Here is a 26163-nt window from a genome sequence, read left to right on the forward strand (position 1 = left end):
TTTTTGAAAAACGACAAGAAATCATTGGTTGCATGACAACTTTCTACACTGAAAGGTAGGGTGTATATTTCTGTTTTTTAAAGGTATGATTGTTATTGGTTAACAAAAACAGATTGTAAGGAACATTATATATGATAAGCTGATATGTTGAAAAGTCAAGCACACTTCCTTTCTTGTGTAGGAACATTGTGTGCTGAACTTGTGACCTGTGAGCTCAGTGCAGTGATCCATGACCTGTTTCTATGGTAACAGGCAGAAGGCAGATTGGGGGAAGGGTTGAAATGTATTTCAGTTGGAAAGGGTTGAAATGTTTAACCAATAGAAATGTGTGTTTGCTTTTGAGTTTATGTGCGAAGGATTGTGATTTGATGTTTACATGTATATGTGCGGAAAATGAAAGGGAAACTTTTTCATTCTTTGCTTTTGCTTAGAGGTGCACAGTGCAGATATTCTGTAAAAGAAAATATGGTGAGTGATTGATATACTTCTTAATCTACAAAAGAACTTCAAAAGATGAGTTATTTAATTGTGAGGGGATGTATGTAGACTATTTTGATTTTAATCAGACTAATGTATTTTCCCTGCTAAAGTGTAGGGAGTACTTTTTTTCTCTACAATGTGTGTGCATGTAGAAACCATTCTGTGATAAGCATTTGTGTTTTTCATGTGTTTTTAAACAGATAACTGTGCAGTTTTTATATTTTGGTAGAATTAGAAACCAGTCATTGTTTATGAATTTGTGAAATGAGTTATGTTATGTTTCTATACTAAAATGTAGTACTACTTCTAGATGAAGAAATGTGTTTTGGTATAGTGCAAGGGATAGTGTTGTTTGTCTAGAATCACACTGTGAGTCTGTGTGCATTTGTGAACCACTGTGAGAGAAGTGTTTGGTAACATTGTGTATTTGCTGACAGATAAGTGTTGTAAAACATGTCATGTTGTCAAGTTTTAGTAGCATTAGAAGACAGTTATGGCTTATGCTTTCATTATATGAGTCAGGCATTGACAGTAAATTGCAGTTGTGAAATATGTAGATTGTGTGCAGTTCCCTTACCACTTGCACTGTAGTGAATGAGTTTTGGTAAACTCATAGGGATAGTGGTGCTTGTCTAGAATCACACTATGAGTTAGTGTGTATTTGAGACCACTGTGAGAGAAGCATTTGGTAACATTGTGTATTTGCTGACATATACCTGTTTTAAAACCGGTCATGTGGTGAAGTTTTAGTAGCATTAGAAGCCAGTCTTTGCTTATGCTTTGATTATATGATTCAGGCTTTGATATAAAAGTGCAGTCCTGAAATATGAAGATCGTGTGCAGTTCGCTTACCACTTCCACAGTAGTGAATGATTTTTGGTAAACTCCTAGGTATAGTGGTTGTTGTCTAGAATCACACTGTGAGTCTGTGTGCATTTGAGAACCACTGTGAGAGAAGCATTTGGTAACATCGTGTATTTGCTGACAGATAACTAATTTAAAACCTCTCATGTTGTCAAGTTTTAGTAGCATTAGAAGCTAGTCTTTGCTTATGCATTGATAACATGAGTCAGGGTTTGACACTAAGGTGCAGTACCATGTACTATTCTGTTCACTGTGGCAGAACTGAAAATTTAAAAGTTTTACCTAAGGACTGTCCTAGAAGTACCAAATAGACTCCTTCAAATGTCTATGCAGTATGCATGTAGTGTTCTAACATACTATACACTTGTCTTTTACACCTTCAATTCCCTAGTCAGTATCCATACACTTCCAAAAAATATCCTGTCACTTCCTTTGCAGTCCTCTAGAGACCCATTCAACAGCATGTACTAATCCATTCACTGTGCCAAAACCCAAACACTTATAAATTCACCAAGACACTCTCTTTCCAGTACTCTAATGATTCAGTCACTGCCTAAGTATTCATGCACAGAGCCAGGTCTTAGCATATGGACTGCTTCAAATCCGTATCCACTATGCATGCAGTCCTCTAACCACCTACACAATAGTCTTTCTCACCTTCAATTCCCTAGTCAGTATCCATACACTTCCAGGAAATACCCTGTCACTCCCTTTGCAGTCCTCTAGTGACCCATTCAGCACCATGTACTAATCCATTCACTGTGCTAAAACCCAAACACTTATAAATTCACCAAGATACTATCTTTGCAGTACTCTAATCATTCAGTCAGTGCCTAAGTATTCATACACTGAGCCAGGCCTTAGCATATGGACTGCTTCAAACCCCTATGCACTATGCATGCAGTCTTCTAACCACCTAGACACTTGTCTTTCACACTTTCAATTTCCTAGTCAGTATCCATACAGTCCAGAACTTGTGACTGCCTTTGCACTCCTCTAGTGACCCATTCAGTACCAAGTACTAATCCATTCCCTGTGCGAAAAGCCTAGCAATTATAAATTCACCTAGGCACTCTCCTTGCTGTACTCTAATCATTCAGTCAGTACCAAAGTAGTCATGCAGTGAGCCAGGCCTTAGCACATGGACTGCTTTAAATGCCTATGCAGTATGGAGGCAGTCCTCTAATCACCTACACAGTTGTGTTTCACACCTTCAATTCCCTAGTTAGTATTCATACTCTTCTAGCAAACACCCTGTCACTCACCCAGTGTGTCTCCTTATAGTACTGTAATCATTTAGTCAGTTAGCATGTAGTATTTTAGTGAGGTAGGCTTTAGGGCATGAACTGCTTAAAAGTAGTATGCACTATGCATGTAGTGTTTTAACGATCGTCACACTTGTGGTTCAGGGCTATAGTTTCTTAGTCAGTTTTTATATAAAATGTGTTTGTACAGTAATGGAATAGTATAAATTTGAAAGTTATTAATATACATTTATTTGTGTTTCTTTTTTACAGATACAGAACAGGAGTGTTTCTCATCTGTTTGCACTCTTCTCGTGCAAGATTGTTTGGATGAAGGGTCCTTGGGTGTTTCATCATACTTGCTGTGCCGCACGAGTATTTTTTGTTAGGATCCCCTCGTAACAGAACTCTTTGGCAAATCTTGCGAATGAAGAAGGTGGCATTGGTCTTTGTTTGCCCCTTGGAAAAAGTTAAAAATTTCTTCACCACTGAAGAAAAACGTTGTGGGCGTGGTGCCTTCTGAAAAAAAATGTCCTCAGATTCGGTAAATATTTTAAAGCGGCAACATTTACAGTTTTTGTAAGTTAAACTTATAAAATTTTGTTAGCTGTATACATTTTATATATCTGTGATTTGTTTCTTGTGGTATTTTGTTGAGAATACCATGTTGTTGTTTTTTTAACAATCTTTTTGATTTTCCAGGTCTGTCGTCGACATCCGTGGTTCCCACAGGAGTGTTCCGCCTTGTTGTTTTGTATTATTGTTGTTACATTTTGTTTATTAGTTTATTGTTTATATTTATGTTAATAAAAAAATAAAGTTTGAAAATGGTTTATCGTTTATATATTTATTATAAAAAAAAATAAAGTTTGAAAAAAAAATTAATAATGTTTTTGGTTGTTCTCTTAACTGCTGTGTGACTCTTTCTTGTTCTTATTACTGTTATTTTATGGAGTCCACCATGGTGTTAAATTTTGGGGCACTTATCGCTGGGATACTAGTGATATCTGTAGTTTGCACCAACTTCTGAATAGTGTATTAGATTTATCTCAACTTTACTTCCGTTAAAGTGCTGATAATGAAATGGAGAGTAGCCGTTCCCGTGCAAAAAGATATGAGGTGCACCTTTGCGATTTATTCTAAATACTAAAATCCTGTATTGTATTGCACTGAGGTATTGGCTGCACTTACAGTGTACACACAAAATCTATTAAGAAATCTCATTGTATATATATTGATTGGGAATAGTGCGTCAGGTGCTGGATCTTGATGAGATACACTGCTCAGTTCGTATATTGTTGTGCACACGAAAAAAATCACATCACAACTTTCACACCAATTGCAATGCGAAACAAATTCCGGCGATAAGACACATTAGCACCAGGGATTTTACACCTACTTTCTGCTGGTATTAAGCAGGACAACTACCTGCACCATGAAAGGGAACACAGCCAAGAGCCACACCAGAACACCCACAGGTGCCATAGAGTCAATGAGCATGATACAGGGATACCCATGAGGGCCAGAAGACTCATCTCAACAACTCCAGGACCGCCAATGCCCCCCAAACCCACATCTTAGTAAGTGTGTCCCTGTGGTCATTGTCTTAGCATGATAGGCACGAGCCCTGCAACATCACAGTGTGCTGTCACCTCAGCGTTGGCAGTGAGCCTGGATGTGTAGCTACGTACGCATCCTCCTGCATGCACAACTGGCGTGTGCTGGTCTGTTGTTCACATGTCAGTACAGGGGTGTGCCTATCCGGCAAGGGGAACGGGGTGTGTCGGACATGTCCGTGTACAGGAAGTGCGGTAAGTGTGTCTCTGTGTTCTGGTGTGGCTTGTTACAAGAGCCGCAGCAGTCGATGTTGTAAAGTGGCCTGCACCACCTCCAAACGGCACTGTGATGTTGTTGTTGGATTGTAGCAGGACATGCGCAAATAGGCATTACAATGGCGTGCCGTACGAGTGCACGAGATACAACAGCTCACCATACAAAAGTGTGGGGGCTCGTGGGAGGGAGGAGCAGCCGTTTGGCAACATAACACACAGTGAACTCGACCATGTGCCACATGCTGGGCATCTCATCCATGATGACCACGGTTGCAGACATCCCATAACACCAACGACTGGCCTTTGTACACATCCTGTATGAATGCAGCGTGGTTTTCACTTCTATGCTCGTTCAGTGGTGTGATGTTGGCAGCTTGTGTGACTTGTGCTCCTTGTTGGTGTGTTTCATTTTGGCCATTGTTAGTCTATATGCGTGTTGTACTTAATTGTGCATGTGTGCCATACTGCCCATCTCCCCCCCTCCCCCCACTCCCTGCTTCTTCCTCTTCCTAGTGCTGTTGTGTCTATAATTTTGTTGCTGCACACATAAATACATGTAAAGAATAAATTAGAATTGTTCCTTGATACTTTTAGGTTTCAAAACTTCTCTATTGGTTTCTTTTTAATTTTCCATATGAACCGTTTTTTAAAATATTCAATAACACATAGAAGTCAGAAGTGCAACGTATTCTATCAACACACTTTCTAGAACATTCTACAATACGTGCAGGTTAAAAGTTCATCAATTTTTTAAAACTTTACGATATTTTTTTGTAACATTTTCTTGAACATTTAACAACACATGCAGGTGAAAAGTTGACGATTGTTTTAAGTTCGAACAGTGCCTTCCAAATGCAAGTAGCAGGTGTGGTTGAGCTGAGCAAATTTTATCTTATGATATGTACTCCATGTTGAAACTGCTTTTTCTTAACCAATCACAAAGATGCTTTTCCACAAAACTAATGTGCACCCTACTTTTAAAAAAGAATGCTTTTCATGATATCTTCAGAGATAAGTTATAGATAGGAATTAGCATTTAAAAAACCTTTGAAATTCACTGAAAAAACCATAGGTTTCAGGGGCGTTATAGTTAGGAATTGGCATTTAAAAAACCTTAGAAATTCACTGAAAAAACCATTGGTTTCAGGGGTGTTATAGATAGCTGGACATTTCCCTCGTACAAAACCCTAGAAATTCCCCTGTTATAGTTAGTTCAGCTAACTATAACTCGCGCCCCCGCAATGCACTGCTGATGACGTCACATATTACATCACTCATGACATGGTCAGTGACATCACTGATGACATCACTGATGACATCTCAAATGACATCACTGATGACATCACTGATGACGTCATCCATGTGATACATTAGTGCAACTTCTCACACCCTAATATAACCTTTGATACACCGACTCAAAATTTCAGACGGCCATTTTGACAACCATAGATACTCCAATACCAATAACTACTCACCCACTCATAGACTTTTAGGTCTACATACATCTCCACTCACTCACCTGTACAGTCACTCATACTTACAGTCACTGCATTTATACACCTATATAGACACTCACACACCACCAATCATCCATTGAGGTACTGATACATCTAGTCAGTCATGTAAATAATTAATCACAGTAAAATGTACTCACCTATACAGTTAAAAACACTCAAGTTCACTTACTCATAAAAATAGTAACAAATTCTGTGTCTTCCTGTAGAAAAACAAACAGCACATGCCACAGATATCCTTGCACTATGGCGCATACAGCCACTCCCAAAATCACACACTCTCACATATAGATAGTTATATACTCTTACACACATATACACTGCGTTTCACATATGTAGTTACTGACACATGTACAACTGAGATATACATTCAATCACTAACCAACCCATACATACACTCACCCAACCATAAAGTCCATCACAGATGCACTCTTAAAAACATGCACCCACTGAATCACCCACTCACATATCTAGTCACAGAGTCACACACACCCTACCCACACAAACACTCAGGCACCCATCCATTGAGTATGTGTTTCTGAACAATTTTAATATGTTTAATATATATAGGGAAAGGCCTGTTGAAGAATAAGTGGGTGTACAAGTGTGTAAATGGATGATTTTCTGTGGTGCGTAACTGACTCTATAAGTGAGTCATTAAATGTATCTTACTGCAGACTAGTGACTAAACTGTGTAAATGTTTGTATGTGTCTGTATGTTGGTGTATAAGTGGCTGCATGGTTTTGTGAATACCTATATAAGTATCTATATGAGTTATTGATTGCTTGTCTCAGTATCTGTATGGGTTCCTGAGTGTTTGTGTGGGTAGGGTGTGTGTTACTCTATGCATAGTGAGTGATTCTATGGGTGCATGGTTTTAAGAGTGCATCTGTGATGGACTGTATGGTTGAGTGAGTGTATGTATGGGTGTGTTAGGGATTTAATGTATATCTCAGTGGTGCATTTGTGACTAACTACATATTTGAAAGGCAGTATATATGCGTGTAAGAGTATATAAGTGGGTAGATGGGAGAGTGTGTGATTGTGAGAGTGACTGTATGGATGAGTGTGTGCTTGTATCAATGATTTTATAAGAGTGTAAGAATGTGATTCTATTTTTATGAGTAAGTGAACTTGAGTGTGTATAACCGCATAGGTGAGTAAATGGGAGTGTGATTATTTGCATGACTGACTAGGTGTGAGAGTACCTCTATGGATGATTGGTAATGTGTGAGTGTCTATATAGGTGTATAAATGCATATGATAGTTTTGTATGGAGTGACTGTAAGTATGAGTGACTGTACAGGTGAATGAGTGGAGGTGTATGTAGACCTAAGAGTTAATAAGTTGGTATGTAGTTATTGGTATTGCAGTATGTATGGTTTTGAGAATGGAACTCTGAAATTTTGAGTCGGTGTATCAAAGGTTATATTAGGGTGTGAGAAGATGTGGTAATGTATCACATGGATGACGTCATTAGTGATGTCATCAGTGATGTCATTTGAGATGTCATCAGTGATGTCATGAGTGATGTCACTGACCATGTCATGAGTGATGTAATATGTGACGTCATCAGCAGTGGATTGTGGGCGCGCGAGTTATAGTTAGCTGAACTAACTATAACGGGGGAATTTCAATGGTTTTGTACGAGTGAAATGTCCAGCTAACTATAACATGTGTGAAACCTATGGTTTTTTCAGTGAATTTGCAAGGTTTTTTAAATGCTAATTCCTAACTATAACGTGTGTGAAACCTATGGTTTTTTCAGTGAATTTGCAAGGTTTTTTAAATGCTAATTCCTAACTATAACGTGTGTGAAACCTATGTTTTTTTCAGTGAATTTGCAAGGTTTTTTAAATGCTAATTCCTAACTATAACGTGTGAGAAACCTATGGTTTTTTAAGTGAATTTGCAAGGTTTTTTAAATGCTAATTTATGAATGTATTATTATATTTTTTAAATATTTATTTTACAATAAGCTACCTATATATATAGTTAAAGATTGACTTTATCCTGTAATATGGAATGGCTCAGCTTTTTTTTTTTTAAATTTGGATTAAGTTGAACAGCATAGTTAATATCTTCTATAAACTTCTAAACACTTAAAAATTTTTTTTTTTTTTAAGGGATTTTTTACCGTGTGCGCACAGTGCACGCATGCGTACGTGCTCCATGTGCGCATGCGTACGTGCTCCACGTGCGCATGCGTAAGTCGTGTGTGCTCCGTACGCGCATGCGCGCTTACTCCGTACGCGCATGCCTCGTACGCGCATGCGCTTGCTCCGTATGCGCGTGCTCCGTACGCGCGTGTGCTCTGTACGCGCATGCGTGTGTGCTCCGTGTGATTTAGAAACAACACTTTTCATTGGTTTATAGTAGTTTCAGGTCATGTGATTAAGAAACAACACTTTTCATTGGTTTATAGAAGTTTCAGTTCCAGAAACTTCCAACACCACACCCACTCCCCTCATTATTACTTATGATTCCCTGGGAGAAGGAGCTGAGCAGCTTTTCCAGTACTCCAGTACTTGAGAATGGCACAGCAGCAGTCATCTTCTGGGAGTGAGCAGGAGACCCTTGTACCACAGAGGAAGAGGAAACAGAAAAACTCTTTTATATGGCAATTTTTCACTTTTCCAGAGGGGCAGAAGAAGGTGAATGCTCCAAAAGTCACCTGCACTATTTGTGGTGGTGTCTTATCAAGAGGAGATCCTAAAAATAAATACTCTTTTAGTATCTTCACTATGATCAGGCACGTTAGAGAAGTACATCCTGTGGCTTATTATCGAGCTGCTAGAGAAAACCCTCCAGCAGCTCAGCCGAGCACATCCGCAGCAGCTCAGCCGAGCACATCATCGGCAGCTCAGCCGAGCACTTCATCTGCGACGGCAGCTTCACTTGCTTCTGTTCCTCTGGATATACACCCTCTTTTCAAGAGGGTGCATATACGGTGCAATGCGTGCAATGCTCTTCTCTCTTATGGGGACACCAGCATTCCCCTAATAGAGAGCAAGATACAGCAGCACACATGCGGCACCCTATAATTTTTTTCATTCTTTTGTTCCACTGTTCCTCAATGAACACAACGGCTCTTTTTAGAGCCACCTAACATCTAAACACTTAAATTTGATTTTTAATTCTATTTTTTTAATGATTTTTTTCCGCCGTGCGCGCACCCCGCGATTTAAAAAAAAAAAAAAAAAAATTTTTCATCCTTCATGGTCCTTCAGGGACCCCCTGACAAAAGCTAGGGGGTCAGGAACTCTGTACCCTGCCCCCTTTTCACGTTCTACACCTTTCTTTTTCACTGTCACACACAAAATGGCGGACAACACTTTCTGATTTCGACCGATTCGAATGTTGACTGACATCTAACCACCAATCAGAATTACGCTCGTGCACGGCACTGTGCGCGCACGGTGCGCACATATAGATATTTATGTACTTTTAACTGCAATTTTCTCAGGAACTACTGAACAGATTGACACCATATATGCAAAAGGCACATCCCTGACTACCTCTTTGACAAATTTCAAGTAATTCTGTTCAGCCGTTCGGGCTGTACCTTCGACTAAAGGTCCTATGGGAAAATGCATGGGGAAAACACGTTTTGGGACCCCCCTTTTTTCTCAGCCACCGCTTGACGAATCACCTCGAGACTTCCAGGGTAGGAGCTGAGCGGAGCGCCCCATTAGTTTTAAAACTTTCGCGCGGATCCGTCAACCGGCGCCAAAGTTATTCAAAATAGAATTTTCAGATTTCCTATGGAAACACGGTCCTAACTATAACTATCTACTGGCGCAGGCCAGTAGATAATATATATATATATATATATATATATATATATATTCACAGAAAATACCATAGGTTTCAGGGGTGTTATAGTTTGCTGCCCATTTCACTCATACAAAACCATAGAAATTCCTCCGTTATAGTTAGTTCTGCTAACTATAACTCACGTGCCCGCAATGCACTGCTGATGATGTCACATATTGCATCATTCATGACATGGTCAATGACATCACTGATGACATCACTGATGACATCTCAAATTACATCACTGATGACATCACTGATGACATCATCCACTAATGTGGTTTAGTTTGAAATTTAAATATGTATTATATATATACCATTCTGTATTGAAGATTGAGAGTATAACTGTCTGGATGGAGGATTTAGTAGCTGTCTGACTGTCTTTTTAAGTGAGTAATTAAAAGTGTCTCACTTAATACATGGATTAGTAACTAAACTATGTGAATGTGTGCAGCACTGTCTCTGTTGTTGTATAACATGCTGCATCAGTTGGTCACTAACTATATGAGTGTGTATATTAGTTATTGATTAGTTGGGTGAGTATTTGTATGGGACACTGAGTTTGTGTGTGGTTGGATGGGGTGTGTGTAACTCTATGCATAGATGTGTGAATGGTTGATTGACTAGGTGTAAGGGTTTAAGAGTGCATTTGGAAACAGTTGTTTGGGTGACTGAGTGTATTTATTTGTGTGTTGGTGAGCGAATATATGTTTTAGTTGTACATCTTCAACAAAGTAAAAAAATAAAAGGCATTGTATGTGAGAGTTGGTGTATATAAATAAGTATGTGTAAGAGTCAGTGATTATGAGAGTAACTATATGAATGAGTGTATAATTGTAATGGTGCTTTTTTAACATATTAACGATGAGTTACTATGTGTTTGAATAAATGAGGTGTTGTTGGATAATTGTGTAAGTGAGTAAATTTAAGTGCGATACATTTTTTTCATGAGTGAGTAGGATGACTGCATAACCGACTAAGATGACTGCTGATGTGTCAATGTCTATATATGTGTATAAGTGCATTTGATAGTGTTCTATTAATTAATGACTGCATGTATAGATGATTCTGTTGTTGAATGGGTAGTTGTGTGTGTAGACTTAGGAATTAGTGAGTGGGTATGTAGTAACTGGTCTTGGTGTGTCAATGGTTTCAAATATGGCACTCTGTATTTTACAGTGAGTGATGAAAGGTTATACTAGTGTATGATGAGGTGTATCAGATTGTCAAGTGGATGATGTCATCAGTGATGTAATTTGAGATGTCATCAGTGATGTCATCAGTGATGTCACTGACCATGTCATGAATGATGCAATATGTGACATCATCAGCAGTGCATTGCGGGCACGTGAGTTATAGTTAGCAGAACTAACTATAACGGAGGAATTTCTATGGTTTTGTATGAGTGAAATGGGCAGCTAACTATAACACCCCTGAAACCTATGTTTTTTTCTGTGAATTTCTAAGGTTATTAAAATGCTAATTTCTAACTATAACGTCTCTGAAACCTATGTTTTTTTTCAGTGAATTTCAAAGGTTTTTTAAATGCTAACTTTTAAGTGTGATAGTAGTTATATCTATTTTTTTGTACTGATTTTCTACAGTTTTTTAACTGTTTATTTATAAATATTTTATTCATTAAATAACATTATATATTTTTCTGAAAATTGCAAAAACCAATTTTTTTTTAATTAAAACTGAAATATTGATTAATTTTCTTGTTTTCATTTTAATATATTTATATTATTATCTTTAAAAAACAAAAATCCAATTTTTTTTCGGAGTCTCGCACTCAAAGTGTACACATCACGGTGGGTGCGTGCATTCTAGCCGCCATTTTAGACAAGTCATGAAGGATCCGCGTATGGTGTGCGACGGCTGCGTGTTTTTCATTTACATCATATACATTTAATATCACGTGATATGCGCGATTGGTATGCGACCAGTCTGCGACTCCTGCTCCCGCGCATTTGCGACACATGCGCATTACGGTACGAGATGTTTGCGCGGTTGCGGGTCCCGCGTGACATCATATACGTGCTGGGGCGCGCTGGGTGCGCGACTCCTGCAAAAAAAATGTATGTTCCAAAATGATATGTATGTGTCTTTAATATACATATTAAGGCAAGAGATTATGTAAGATATTCATCAAAATAATATATTTGTACTTATAATAAACGTATATTATTTTTAAATATATTTTCGCGAAGTCAGGTGCGTGCATCGTGAGTGCAGAAAACCAGGTCAGCAGAGCTGCTGTAGAGCCAGAGAACCAGGTCAGCAGAGCTGCGCTAGAGCCTAAGAACTAGGTCAGCAGATCTGCTCTAGAGCCAGAGAACCAGGTCAGCAGAGCTGCTGTAGAGGCAGATAAACCAGGTCAGCAGAGCTGCTTTAGAGGGAGAGAACCAGGTCAGCAGAGCTGCTTTAGAGCCAGAGAACCAGGCCAGCAGAGCTGCTTTAGAGCCAGAGAACCAGGTTAGCAGAGCTGCTTTAGAGCCAGAGAACCAGGTCAGCAGAGCTACTCTAGAGCCAGAGAACCAAATCAGCAGAGCTGCTTTAGAGCCATAGAACCAGGTCAGCAGAGCTGCTTTAGAGCCAGAGAACCAGGTCAGTAGAGCTGCTTTAGAGCTAGAGAACCATGTCAGCAGAACTGCTTCAGAGCCATAGAACTGGGTCAGCGGAGCTGCTTTAGAGCCAGAGAACCAGGTCAGCAGAGCTGTTGTAGAGCCAGAGAACTAGATCAGCAGAGCTGCTCGAGAGCCAGAGATCCAGGTCAGCAGACCTGCTGTAGAGCCAGAGAAGCCAGGTCAGCAGAGCTGCTTTAGAGAGAGAGAACCAGGTCAGCAGAGCTGCTTTAAAGCCAGAGAACCAGGTCAGCAGAGCTGCTCTAGCTGACACTGACTGACTGACACTGACTGACTGACACTGACTGACACTGATTGACGGACTGACACTGACTGACACTGATTGACACTGACTGACACTGATTGACTGACACTGACTGACTGACACTGACTGACACTGATTGACTGACACTGATGGACTGACACTGACTGACACTGACTGACACTGACTGACACTGACTGACTACTCTCTACTACTCTACTACTGACTCTACTACTCACTCTCTACTACTCACTCTCTACTACTCTCTACTACTCACTCTCTACTACTCTCAACTACTCACTCTCAACTACTCTACAACTCACTCTCTACTACTCACTCGCTACTACTCTCTACTACTCACTCTCTACTACTCCCTCTCTACTACTCACGCTCTACTACTCTCTACTACTCACTGTCTACTACTACTCTCTCTACTACTCATTCTCTACTACTCTCTACTATTCACTCTCTACTACTCACTCTCTACTACTCACTCTACAACTTTCTAATACTCTCTACCACTCACTCTACTACTTTACTACTCACTCTCTACTACTCACTCGCTGCTACTCTCTACTACTCACTCTCTACTACACTCTCTACTACTCTCTCTCTCTACTACTCTCTACTACTGCTCTCTACTATTCACTCTCTACTTCTCACTCTCTACTACTCTCTACTACTCACTCTACTACTCTCTGCTGCTCTCTACCACTCACTCTCTACTACTCTACTACTCTCTCTCTACTACTCACTCTCTACTACTATCTCTCTACTGCTCTCTACTGCTCACTCTCTACTACTCACTCTACTACTCTCTACTACTCACTCTCTACTACTCTCTCTCTACTACTCACTCTCTACTATTCACTCTCTACTACTCACTCTCTACTACTCGCTCTCTACTACTCACTCTCCACTACTCACTCTCTACTACTCGCTCTCTACTACTCTCTATACTCACTCTCTACTACTCACTCTCTACTACTCACTCTCTACTACTCACTTTCTACTACTCTCTACTACTCACTCTCTACTACTCACTCTCTACTGCTCACTCTCTACTACTCTACTACTCTCTACTACTCGCTCTACTACTCACTCTCTACTATTCTCTACTACTCATTCTACTACTCTCTTCTACTCTCTACCACTCACTCTCTAATACTCTACTACTCACTCTCTACTACTCTCTCTCTACTACTTACTCTCTACTACTCACTCTACTACTCTCTACTACTCTCTACTTCTCACTCTGTACTACTCACTCTCTACTACTCACTCTCTACTACTCTCTACTGCTCACTCTCCACTACTCATTCTCTACTACTCGCTCTCAACTACTCTCTACTACTCACTCTCTACTACTCTACTACTCTCTCTATTTCTCACTCTCTACTACTCTCTCTCTACTACTCACTCTCTACTACTCTCTACTACTCACTCTCTACTACACACTCTCTACTACTTGCTCTCTGCTACTCGCTCTCTACTACTCTCTAGTACTCACTCTACTACTCACTCTCTACTACTCTCTATTACTCACTCTCTACTACTCCACTACTCTCTACTACTCACTCTCTACTACTCACTCTCTACTACTCTACTACTCTCTACTACTCTCTCTCTACTACTCACTCTCTACTACTCACTCTCTACTACTCGCTACTACTCTCTACTACTCACTCTCTACTACTCTCTCTACTACTCTCTACTATTCACTCTCTACTACTCTCTACTACTCACTCTCTACTAGTCTCTCTCTACTACTCTCTACTACTCACTCTGCTACTCACTCTCTACTACTCTCTACTACTCACTCTACTTCTCACTCTCTACTACTCTCTACTACTCACTCTCTAATACTCACTCTCTACTACTCACTCTCTACTACTCACTCTACTACTCTCTACTACTCACTATCTGATACTTTCTCTACTACTCTCTACCCTCTATTATTCGCTCTCTACTTTCTACCGCTCTACCTCTCTCTACCTCTTTCTACTACTCTCTACCTCTACACCTCTACCTATACACCTCTACCTCTCTACCTCTCTGTACATGCACATATATATATGCATATATATGCATATGCATTTATATATATGTATGTGTATATATATATATATATATATATATATTCATATATAAACATTACCTACTGGCGGTCGCCAGTAGGTAGTTATAGTTAGGACCACGTTTCCATAGGAAATCCGCAACATTCTATTTTGAATAACTTTGGCGCCGGTTGACGAATCCTCGCGAATTTTTCAAAATAGGTGGGGCGCTACGCTCCGCTCCTACCCTGAAAGTCTCGGGGGGATTCGTCAAGCGGGGGCTGAGATAAAAGGGGGGTCCCAAACACGTTTTTCCCATGCATTTTTCCATAGGACCTTTAGACACAGCTACAGCCCGAACGGCTGAACAGAATTACTTGAAATTTGGCAGAGAGGTAGTCCTCAGGTCAAGGAAGTGCCTTTTGTAGGTTTGGTGTAAATCTGTTCAGTAGATTCTGAGAAAATAGCCTTTAAATCAATATATATATCTGAGCCAGCTTACGGTGCGCTTACGGTGCGCTTACCGTACGCGTACGGTGGCGTGCGCGAGCGCGATTCTGATTGGCCCTTAGATCTTAGTAAACATTCGAATCGGTCGAAACCAGGAAGCGGCGGCCGCCATTTTCTCTCTCGCACTCTGACAGGGGGTTGAAAAACAAAGTACAAATCATGTAAAGGGGCTGTTTACACAGCTCCCAAGCACCTAGCCATGTCGAGGGAGTCCCCAACGATCCCCCAAGTGAAAAAAGGCAATTTTAATTTTGTCGAAAATTTCGCCGATTACGCTTACCGTACGCGTACGGTAAGAAATAATATTAAAAAAAAAAAATATCCACATTCTCCCCATACCGTGTGCAAAAGGTGCCCAATGGGCACCTTTTGTGCATGGCTCATCAGAGATAAACAAAACATATATTTTACCTGTCACAACGATGCTCATCATCTGACCTCCATGTGCGCACGGTGCGCGAAGCGCATCGTGCGTTCATGGCCCATCTAGCGTAACGTGGGCACGCGGTGCGCGAAGCGCACCGTTTGCTCACTGTGCGCGCAGGGTGCGCGAAGCGCACCGTGCGCGCACGGAATGAACTGCGTTAACTGGGCTCGCACGCCACAAATGGCGTAAAGTAACTTAGCATTTAAAAAAACGTACAAATTCACTGAAAAAACCATAGGTTTCACACACGTTATAGTTAGGAATTAGCATTTAAAAAGCCTTGCAAATTCACTGAAAAAACCATAGGTTTCACACGTTATAGTTAGCTGGACATTTTACTGATAAAAAACCAATGAAATTCCCCCGTTATAGTTACTGTAGGCAACTATAACTCACGCGACCGTAATCCTCTGCTGATGACATATGTGTCTTTATGAAAAAAAAATATTTGTAATATATGTATAGCTAAAATTTAATGGAAGAAGACATGGGCAAATAAGTGTCTAAATACAGTATTAGCATCAGCAGAGGATTACGGTCGCGTGAGTTATAGTTGCCTACAGTAACTATAACGGGGGAATTTCATTGGTTTTTTATCAGTAAAATGTCCAGCTAACTATAACGTGTGAAACCTATGGTTTTTTCAGTGAATTTGCAAGGCTTTTTAAATGCTAATTCCTAACTATAACGTGTGTGAAACCTATGGTTTTTTCAGTGAATATAAATATAATCTGCATATCTATATAAATATAAATGTATGCAAACATATACATATACATATATGCATACATATGCCTGGTATGTACATGAAAGTTTGAAAAACTCTAATACAAGCAAAGCTAAAAAGCCACCTAATTACAAACAAAATTGCTTTAACTTAAACGAGGGCGAGACCTATTGCATTTTCAATGCTTGTTTACTTTGATTCCATCAAGAAGGCATTCAGATGTGTCACACATTTTCCATAAATTCTGAATGGTAGCACTCTAGTTACTCATTAGATCACTGTAGTAAAGCTACTGCTCACCAGGGAAGTCTGCTGCTGGTATTCAAAGTGCATGTTTCAGTCTGCATGTCAGAATTTTTTAATGAAATGGAAGAGGATTTGAGAAGTCAAAATGTGCCCTGATATTTCTTTCTGCAGCACTAATTATAATTTCTATGGCAAAATGAACCCCCTCATTTTGTTCCTTTGCAAATTAAATGTTTTAAGTGTTACCACTTTATTCCAATCAAGGTGGCATCAGGTGTGCCATACTTTTGTCATAAGTAAGACTGTTAGCGCTCTAGTTGTTCTTTAAAACACTCTGGGACATTCTGTCATTGGGCTATAATTGGGATACATCTCGGTGATTTTTGTGCTACATTTGGGCTCTTTTGTCTCTGGTGGCCATCTTGGGAGACTTATTTGTTTTGAAGTTTCCTAATATCCTTATTTACAACAGTCTCCTCAGTAGGAAATACTTTCAGGTTTTTTACTTTCATTCCATCAAGAAGGCATTCAGATGTGTCACACATTGGCCATAAATTCGGAATGTTAGCACTCTAGTTGCTTATTAGATCACTGTAGTAAAGCTACTGCTCACCAGGGAAGTCTGCTGCTGGTATTGAAAGTGCATGTTTCAGTCTGCATGTCAGAATTTTTTTATGAAATAGAAGAGGATTTGAGAAGTCACTCAAAATAGGCCCTAATTTTCTTTTTTCCGCACTAATCATAATTTCTATGGCAAAATGAACCTCCTCATTGTGTTCCTTTTAAATTAAACTACTCACTCTCTACTACTCACTCGCTACTATTTTCTACTACTCACTCTCTACTACTCTCTACTACTCTCTACTACTCTCTACTACTCACTCTACTGCTCTCTACTACTCTCTACCACTCACTCGCTACTACTCTACTACTCATTCTCTACTACACTCTACTACTCTCTCTCTACTACTCGCTCTCTACTACTCGCTCTCTACTACTCACTCTACTACTCACTCTCTACTACTCTACTACTCTCTACTACTCACTCTCTACTACTCACTCTGTACTACTCACTCTCTACTACTCACTCTCTACTACTCTCTATTACTCACTCTACTACTCTCTACTACTATCTACCACTCACTCTCTACTACTCACTCTCTACTACTCTCTCTCTACTACTCACTCTCTACTACTCACTCTACTACTCTCTACTACTCTCTCTCTACTACTCACTCTCTACTACTCACTCTCTACTACTCTACTACTCACTCTCCACTACTCACTCTCTACTACTCACTCTCTACTACTCACTCTCTACTACTCTCTACTACTCACTCTCTATTACTCTACTACTCGCTCTGCTACTCACTCTCTACTACTCTCTCTACTACCCACTCTCCACTACTCACTCTCTACTACTCTCTCTCTACTACACACTCTCTACTACTTGCTCTCTACTACTCACTCTACTCTCTCACTCTCTACTACTGCTGCCTACTACTCACTCTACTACTCACTCTCTACTACTCTCTACTACTCACTCTACTACTCTCTACTAATCACTCTCTACTACTCACTCTGTACTACTCTCTACTACTCACTCTCTACTACTCTCTACTACTCACTCTCTACTATTCTCTCTCTACTACTCACTCTCTACTACTCTTTACTTCTCACTCTCTACTACTCTCTCTCTACTACTCTCTACTACTCACTCTCTACTACTCTCTACTACTCACTCTCTACTACTCTCTCTCTACTACTCTCTACTACTCACTCTACTACTCATGCTCTACTACTCTCTGCTACTCAGTCTCCACTACTCACTCTCTACTTCTCTCTACTACTCACTCTCTACTACTCACTCTACTACTCACTCTTTACTACTCTCTACTACTCTCTACTTCTCACTCTCTACTACTCTCTACTACTCACTCTCTACTACTCACTCTACTACTCTCTCCTACTCACTCTCTGCTACTCTCTCTACTACTCTCTCTCTACTCTCTACTCTCTACTCTCTATTACTCATCCTCTACTCTCTACCTCTCTACCTCTCTCTACCTCTGTCTCTACTACTCTCTACCTCTACCTCTCTACCTCTACGACTCTACCTCTACACCTCTACCTCTCTACCTCTCTCTACCTCTATCTACACGCACACATATGCACATATATGCATATGCATTTATATATATGTATGTGTATATATATATTCTCCTGTTATAGTTAGTTCAGCAAACTATAACTCGCGCCCCCGCAATGCACTGCTGATGACGTCACATATTACATCACTCATGACATGGTCAGTGACATCACTGATGACATCACTGATGACATCTCAGACCTGGAAAATCAGAAAGATTGTTAAAAAAACAACAACATGGTATTCTCAACAAAATACCACAAGAAACAAATCACAGATATATAAAATGCATACAGCTAACAAAATTTTATAAGTTTAACTTACAAAAACTGTAAATGTTGCCGTATCTGAGGAATTTTTTTGGCAGAAGGCACCACGCCCACAACGTTTTTCTTCAGTGGTGAGGAAATGTTTTACTTTTCCCAAGGGGCAAACAAAGACCAATGCCACCTTCGTCACTCGCAAGATTTGCCAAAGAGTTCTGTTACGAGGGGATCCTAACAAAAAATACTCGTGCGGCAAAGCAAGTATGATGAAACACCTAAGGACCCTTCATCCAAACAATCTTGCACGAGAAGAGTGCAAACAGATGAGAAACACTCCTGTTCTGTATCTGTAAAAAAGAATCACAAATAAATGTATATTAATAACTTTCAAATTTATACTATTCCATTACTGTACAAACACATTTTATATAAAAACTGACTAAGAAACTATAGCCCTGAACCACAATTGTGACGATCGTTAAAACACGAAATGCATAGTGCATACTACTTTGAAGCAGTTCATGCCCTAAAGCCTACCTCACTAAAAGACTACATGCTAACTGACTAAATGATTACAGTACTATAAGGAGACTGGGTGAGTGACAGGTTGTTTGCTAGAAGAGTATGAATACTAACTAGGGAATAGAAAGTGTGAAACACAACTGTGTAGGTGATTAGAGGACTGCATCCATACTGCATAGGCATTTAAAGCAGTCCATGTGCTAAGGCCTGGCTCACTGCATGACTACTTGGGTACTGACTGAATGATTAGAGTACAGCAAGGAGAGTGCCTAGGTGAATTTATAAGTGCTAGGCTTTTCACACAGGGAATGGATTAGTACTTGGTACTGAATTAGTCACTAGAGGAGTGCAAAGGCAGTGACAAGTGCTGGACTGTATGGATACTGACTAGGAAATTGAAAATGTGAAAGACAAGTGTCTAGGTGGTTAGAAGACTGCATGGATAGTGCATAGGGATTTGAAGCAGTCCATGTGCTAAGGCCTGGCTCAGTGTATGAATACTTAGGCACTGACTGAATAATTAGAGTACTGCAAAGATAGTATCTTGGTGAATTTACATTGTGTTTGGGTTTTAGCACAGTGAATGGATTAGTACATGGTGCTGAATGGGTCTCTAGATGGCTGCAAAGGAAGTGACAGGATGTTTCCTGGAAGTGTATGGATACTGACTAGGGAATTGAAGGTGTGAAAGACAAGGTATAGTATGTTAGAACACTACATGCATAATTCATAGACATTTGAAGCAATCTATTTGGTACTTAGAAACTGACTAAATAATCAGACTACTTTTAGGACAGTGCTTAGGTAAAACCTTTACATTTTCAGTTCTGCCACAGTGAACAGAATAGTACATGGTACTGCACCTTAGTGTCAAACCCTGACTCATGTTATCAATGCATAAGCAACGACTAGCTTCTAATGCTCAGCAAATACACGATGTTACCAAATGCTTCTCTCACAGTGGTTCCCAAATGCACACAGACGCACAGTGTGATTCTAGACAACAACCACTATACCTAGGAGTTTACCAACAATCATTCACTACTTTGGAAGTGGTAAGAGAACTGCACACAATCTTCATATTTCAGGACTGCACTTTTATGTCAAAGCCTGACTCATATAATCAAAGCATAAGCAAAGACTGGCTTCTAATGCTACTAAAACTTGACAACATGACCGGTTTTAAAATAGTTATCTGTCAGCAAATACACAATGTTACCAAATGCTTCTCTCACAATCCTTACGCAAATGCACACAGACTCACAGTGTGATTTTAGACAAGCAACACTATCCTAGGAGTTTACCAAAACTCATTCACTAGTCTGGTAGAGTTAATGGTACTGCACACAATCTACAAATTTAAGTTCACCACATCAGTGTCAAAGCATGACTCATTTAATCAATGCATAAGCCATAACTGTCATCTAATACTACTAAAACTTGACAACATGACAGGTTTTAAAACAGTTATCTGTCAGCAAATACACGATGTTACCAAACACTTCTCTCACAGTGGTTCCCAAATGCACACAGACTCAAAGGTGCCGATTAGGATCCTGGAAAAAATTTCCCCGTACGACTCGTATCCGGTCTTTTTACCGTACGAATCGTACAAGTGCCGTACAAACTGCCAAGTACGATTCGCATGGGAAAAAGTCCATACGAATCGCATTGGGAATAATTCCCCACACGTCCTCGGGTCGGAAAATGTGTCCGACACGTCCCCGGACGATTTACCATACAAATGTGAAAAGTGAAGTCCGACCACGCAAGTACGATCCATCCCGTGCGTCCGATGTTACAACCGTATGGAAAAAACACCGTCCGCACCAAAATCCCATAGCAACCATGGAGACATGTGCCCGCATACGTGCCCAACACCCCCCCCAGCCCCCGTATGTACGCGCCCAACCACCCCCCCAGCCCTCGTATGTACGTGCCGAACCCCCACCCGTGCATGTACACCCCCGTACGTACAGACCGTACACCCACCCGTGTATATACACCCGTGTACGTACGGCCCGTACACCCACCCGTGTATGTATTGAGCGTACCCCACCCCAACAGTGGATGTACGGACCGTACCCTCACCCGCGTATGTATGGAGCGTACCCCCACCCCAACCTTGTATGTACGGACCGTACCCTCACCCGCGTATGTATGGAGCGTACCCCCACCCCAACAGTGAATGTACGGACCGTACCCCCACCCGCGTATGTATGGAGCGTACCCCCACCTCAACAGTGAATGTACGGACCGTACCCCCACCCGCATATGTATGGAGCGTACCCCCACCACAACAGTGTATGTACGGATCGTACCCCCACCCGCGTATGTATGGAGCGTACCCCCACCCCAACAGAGTATGTACGGACCGTACCCCCACCCGCGTATGTATGGAGCATACCCCCACCCCAACAGTGTATGTACGGACCGTACCCTCACCCGCGTATGTATGGAGCGTACCCCCACCCCAACAGTGTATGTACAGACTGTACCCTCACCCGCGTATGTATGGAGCGTACCCCCACCCCAACAGTGTATGTACAGACCGTACCACCACCCGCGTATGTATGGAGCGTACCCCCACCCCAACCGTGTATGTACGGACCGTACCCTCACCCGCGTATGTATGGAGCGTACCCCCACCCCAACAGTGTATGTACGGACCGTACCCCCACCCACGTATGTATGGAGCGTACCCCCAACCGTGTATGTACGGACTGTACCCTCACCCGCATATGTACACCAGTGTATGTACGAACCATACCCCCACCCGCGTATGTATGGAGCGTACCCCCACCCCAACAGTGTATGTACGGACCGTACCCTCACCCGCGTATGTATGGAGCGTACCCCCACCCCAACAGTGTATGTTCGGACCGTACCCTCACCCGCGTATGTATGGAGCGTACCCCCACCCCAACAGTGTATGTACGGACCGTACCCCCACCCGCGTATGTATGGAGCATACCCCCACCCCAACAGTGTATGTACGGACCGTACCCTCACCCGCGTATGTATGGAGAGTACCCCCACCCCAACAGTGTATGTACGGACCGTACCCTCACCCGCGTATGTATGGAGCGTACCCCCACCCCAACCGTGTATGTACGGACCGTACCCTCACCCGCGTATGTACACCAGTGTATGCACGAACCATACCCCCACCCGTGTATGTATGGAGCGTACCCCCGCCCCAACAGTGTATGTACGGACCGTACCCTGAACCGCGTATGTATGGAGCGTACCCCCACCCCAACAGTGAATGTACGGACCGTACCCTCACCCGCGTATGTATGGAGCGTACCCCCACCCCAACAGTGAATGTACGGACCGTACCCCCACCCGCGTATGTATGGAGCGCACCCCCACCCCAACAGTGTATGTACGGACCGTACCCTCACCCGCGAATGTATGGAGCGTACCCCCACCCCAACAGTGTATGTACAGACCGTACCCTCACTCGCGTATGTATGGAGCGTACCCCCACCCCAACAGTGTATGTACGGACCGTACCCCCACCCGTGTATGTACGGAGCGAATACACACCCCACCAGTCTAAGTATGGAGCGCACCACAGGCCCCAACTCCAGCACCCTCACCCAACATCGCGCATGTACGAGTCGTACCAAGCCAGAGACAAGGACAGCACTGTACAACAAAATGGCCGATGTACGCACCGTACAGACGCTAAAAACACACGTACACAACCAGGACAAAGCAAAACAACACAAGAAGACCCCATTCGAATCGCACAAAGCCACAAAACATGTCCAACAAGCACAAATACAACCTATTCACTGACCTGCAACTGCCAATCTCCCAAACAGAGGCCCAAAACACAACCACTCCTTATAACACACCCACCCAAAGTTCAAACACAGCCACACCCACCAATGGACCAATAAAAAGGCCCAACACACACAAACCATGATCCTTTGCAACAGACCCACTGCTGCCAGACCACACAGAGAAACAACTGCACCATACTACAACCTCCACTACACCTTACACCTGCACACCTTCACACAACCACCTTCACAAACACCCCCTCATCACATTCACACACACACCTGCACAACCACACCCACACACCCACAACCATCCACACCCACACCCCCACAACAATCCACACCCACACCCCCCACAACCATCCACACCCCTCACCATGCCCACTATCAAGAATCCAAAGTTCACTAGCCAAGAGTTGGAGGTCCTTGTCGACGAAATCATCAGAGTCGAGCCACACCTCTTTGGAACATTGGTCAGACAGACCAGCATTTCCGAAAAAACAGCCATGTGGCAGACGATTGTCGATGCTGTGAATGCTGTTGCGTCCACCAGAAGGACCAGGCATGAATGCCAAGCCAGGTGGTACGATCTGCGGAGGACGGTCCGCCGCAAAATGACCGACGACCACAACCAGGCCAACATCACTGGAGGAGGGCCGGCCCGCAGACGCGTACAATACCATCCCTGGGAGGAGAAGGTGATGGCCATACTGCCGGTGGTGGCAGTGGAGGGAGTAGAAGGACTCCGAGAGCCTGGTGAGTACACAAACAACTCACCTCACATGGGGGGAACGTCATCCACAACCAAACTCACAATCATGCACGCAACCACCCCAAAGCTATCGCATGACTCAACCACACTCCATAAACACGCACATGCCACTAGCGCCACCATGCCCCATGCACCCAGCTAGACAATGCCAAGTCACAGGCCACAGAAAACACCAACACAAGACACGGTAACCCGGATGGCGGGAGTGTGGGCCTCAAAAATCACATAGTGCAACTCAGAAGCAGACAACAATGCCCTCTGCCCATATGGCCTAGGTCACAGCCAGACAAACAGTGTGTCCCCACACAGGAAAGACTTGCCTGCAAATGGCGGATGCCTTGCATGAAGACATGGGGGTGAAGGCACTTTTTGCACATGACAGCAGCCAATAAACAGCCAACACTGTGAAAGAGTGGCAGCACACACCACCACAGCAGCAGCGCAGACACAGACACTACACCCAATGGGTGCCTGGAGATCAGAAACAAACTCACATGAACAAGCCAAGGGCCATTCAAAGATCTGCAAAAAGTGTGTGCCTAGGAAGCTGGGCTGAGGTGACAGAGGGTGACACACAGAGGGAGGGAGAGGGGGAGAGAGAGAGAGGGAGACACAGGGAGACAGACAGAGGGAGGAGGCTGACACAGGGAGGGAGGGAGAGGGGGACAGAGAGGGAGTGAGAAAGGGATACACAGGGAGACCAATTCAGCCTTGGGTGGTGTGGGAATGTCTGCTCGTCAGCAGGTGGACTGCGTGCATGTAGACAAGGGTGGCCAGTGCCTGAATCCCCCTCTCTTCTCCATGGCAAAACACTGGGCCATGTCTCAACCTGTGCACGAGCACAACGCCAGCTACCTGCATTATATAAGTGTGTGGAACAACTCCATGTGCCCACGTACAGTGCAACACAGAAGGCGCCAATGCATGGCTCGCCACACCTGCTCACTCCACTGCTGACTGCAGTCACAATTGACGCAGCAAGTAAGACTGTGTCACACATAGGTAAAGTCTCAAAAGCTGTGGCCAAGGGACATACCCATGCACAAGTGCACTGTGAGTGGAATGCAAGACATATCCAAATACCCAGAGGAACTGTGCCAACTTTGAAACGAATGAAACATGGATGTTGCATGGAACAAAAATAACATTGTCTCTCTCACATACAGGTCAACGTCGTGGATCACCCCCCAACACTGGGGGGGAAGACTCACAGGACCTGGCTCTGCGGGATGACGATCCCACCGGCAGCGACGACTCTCACCACTCTGTGGACGACCCCGACCAACCTGGCGCCTCTGGTGTCCAACCACATGCAGCAACTGCGTCAGGTACAACTGGGCCAACCACCACCCCCACTCCTGCCACATCCCAGGAGACACCCAGGATCCCTGCCCCACCACCACAATGCAGCCAGGCTGACCAGGAGGAACACGGTGTACCGGGCACCCAGGAGGAGGCAGGCGACAACGCAAATGCCACCCCTCAGGGGTCCCGGAGACCCGATGTGCCCACAAGGGCAGGCCAGGCGCAAGTGGGCAGGGGTGGTGGGAGTGGAGGATGGCGGAGGCGCGAGCCTGACCAGTTGGCTGCGGAACCGGTATATTCCCATGTAAGAAACATCCTGGATACATACCGGCAGGACACCACGGGCATGAGCCAGGTTGTGTCCACCCTCAACGAGATGAAGGGGACCCTCGAGGAGATCAAGACCCAGCAGGCCCAGCAACATGCGGAGCAACATGCCTGTCAACAGCGACACCAAGGACGGATGGAGGACAGACAGGCTGAGCTCGTGACGGTGTTCACGGGAATTCACCGTACACTCCGTCGGAAAGCCGACAACATGGGCAACCCTCCCTGTGCCACCAGGCGTAGAACATCACCACCCACAGGGAGGGATCAGGAGGAGGAGGAGACATCCGACGGAGCATCCCAAACATCGTCACGGCCTGCTTCTGAGGGTTCCCGCAGGAGGGCGGGTCGTCCACGGAAAAGACCGTGAGGGTCGGCGCAACAGCACCATCTCCCAGGACACCTGGCCTGGCACCTGGCCCAC

This window comes from Triturus cristatus, chromosome 6, assembly GCF_964204655.1.
Source record: "Triturus cristatus chromosome 6, aTriCri1.1, whole genome shotgun sequence".
Classification (NCBI taxonomy): Eukaryota; Metazoa; Chordata; class Amphibia; order Caudata; family Salamandridae; genus Triturus; species Triturus cristatus.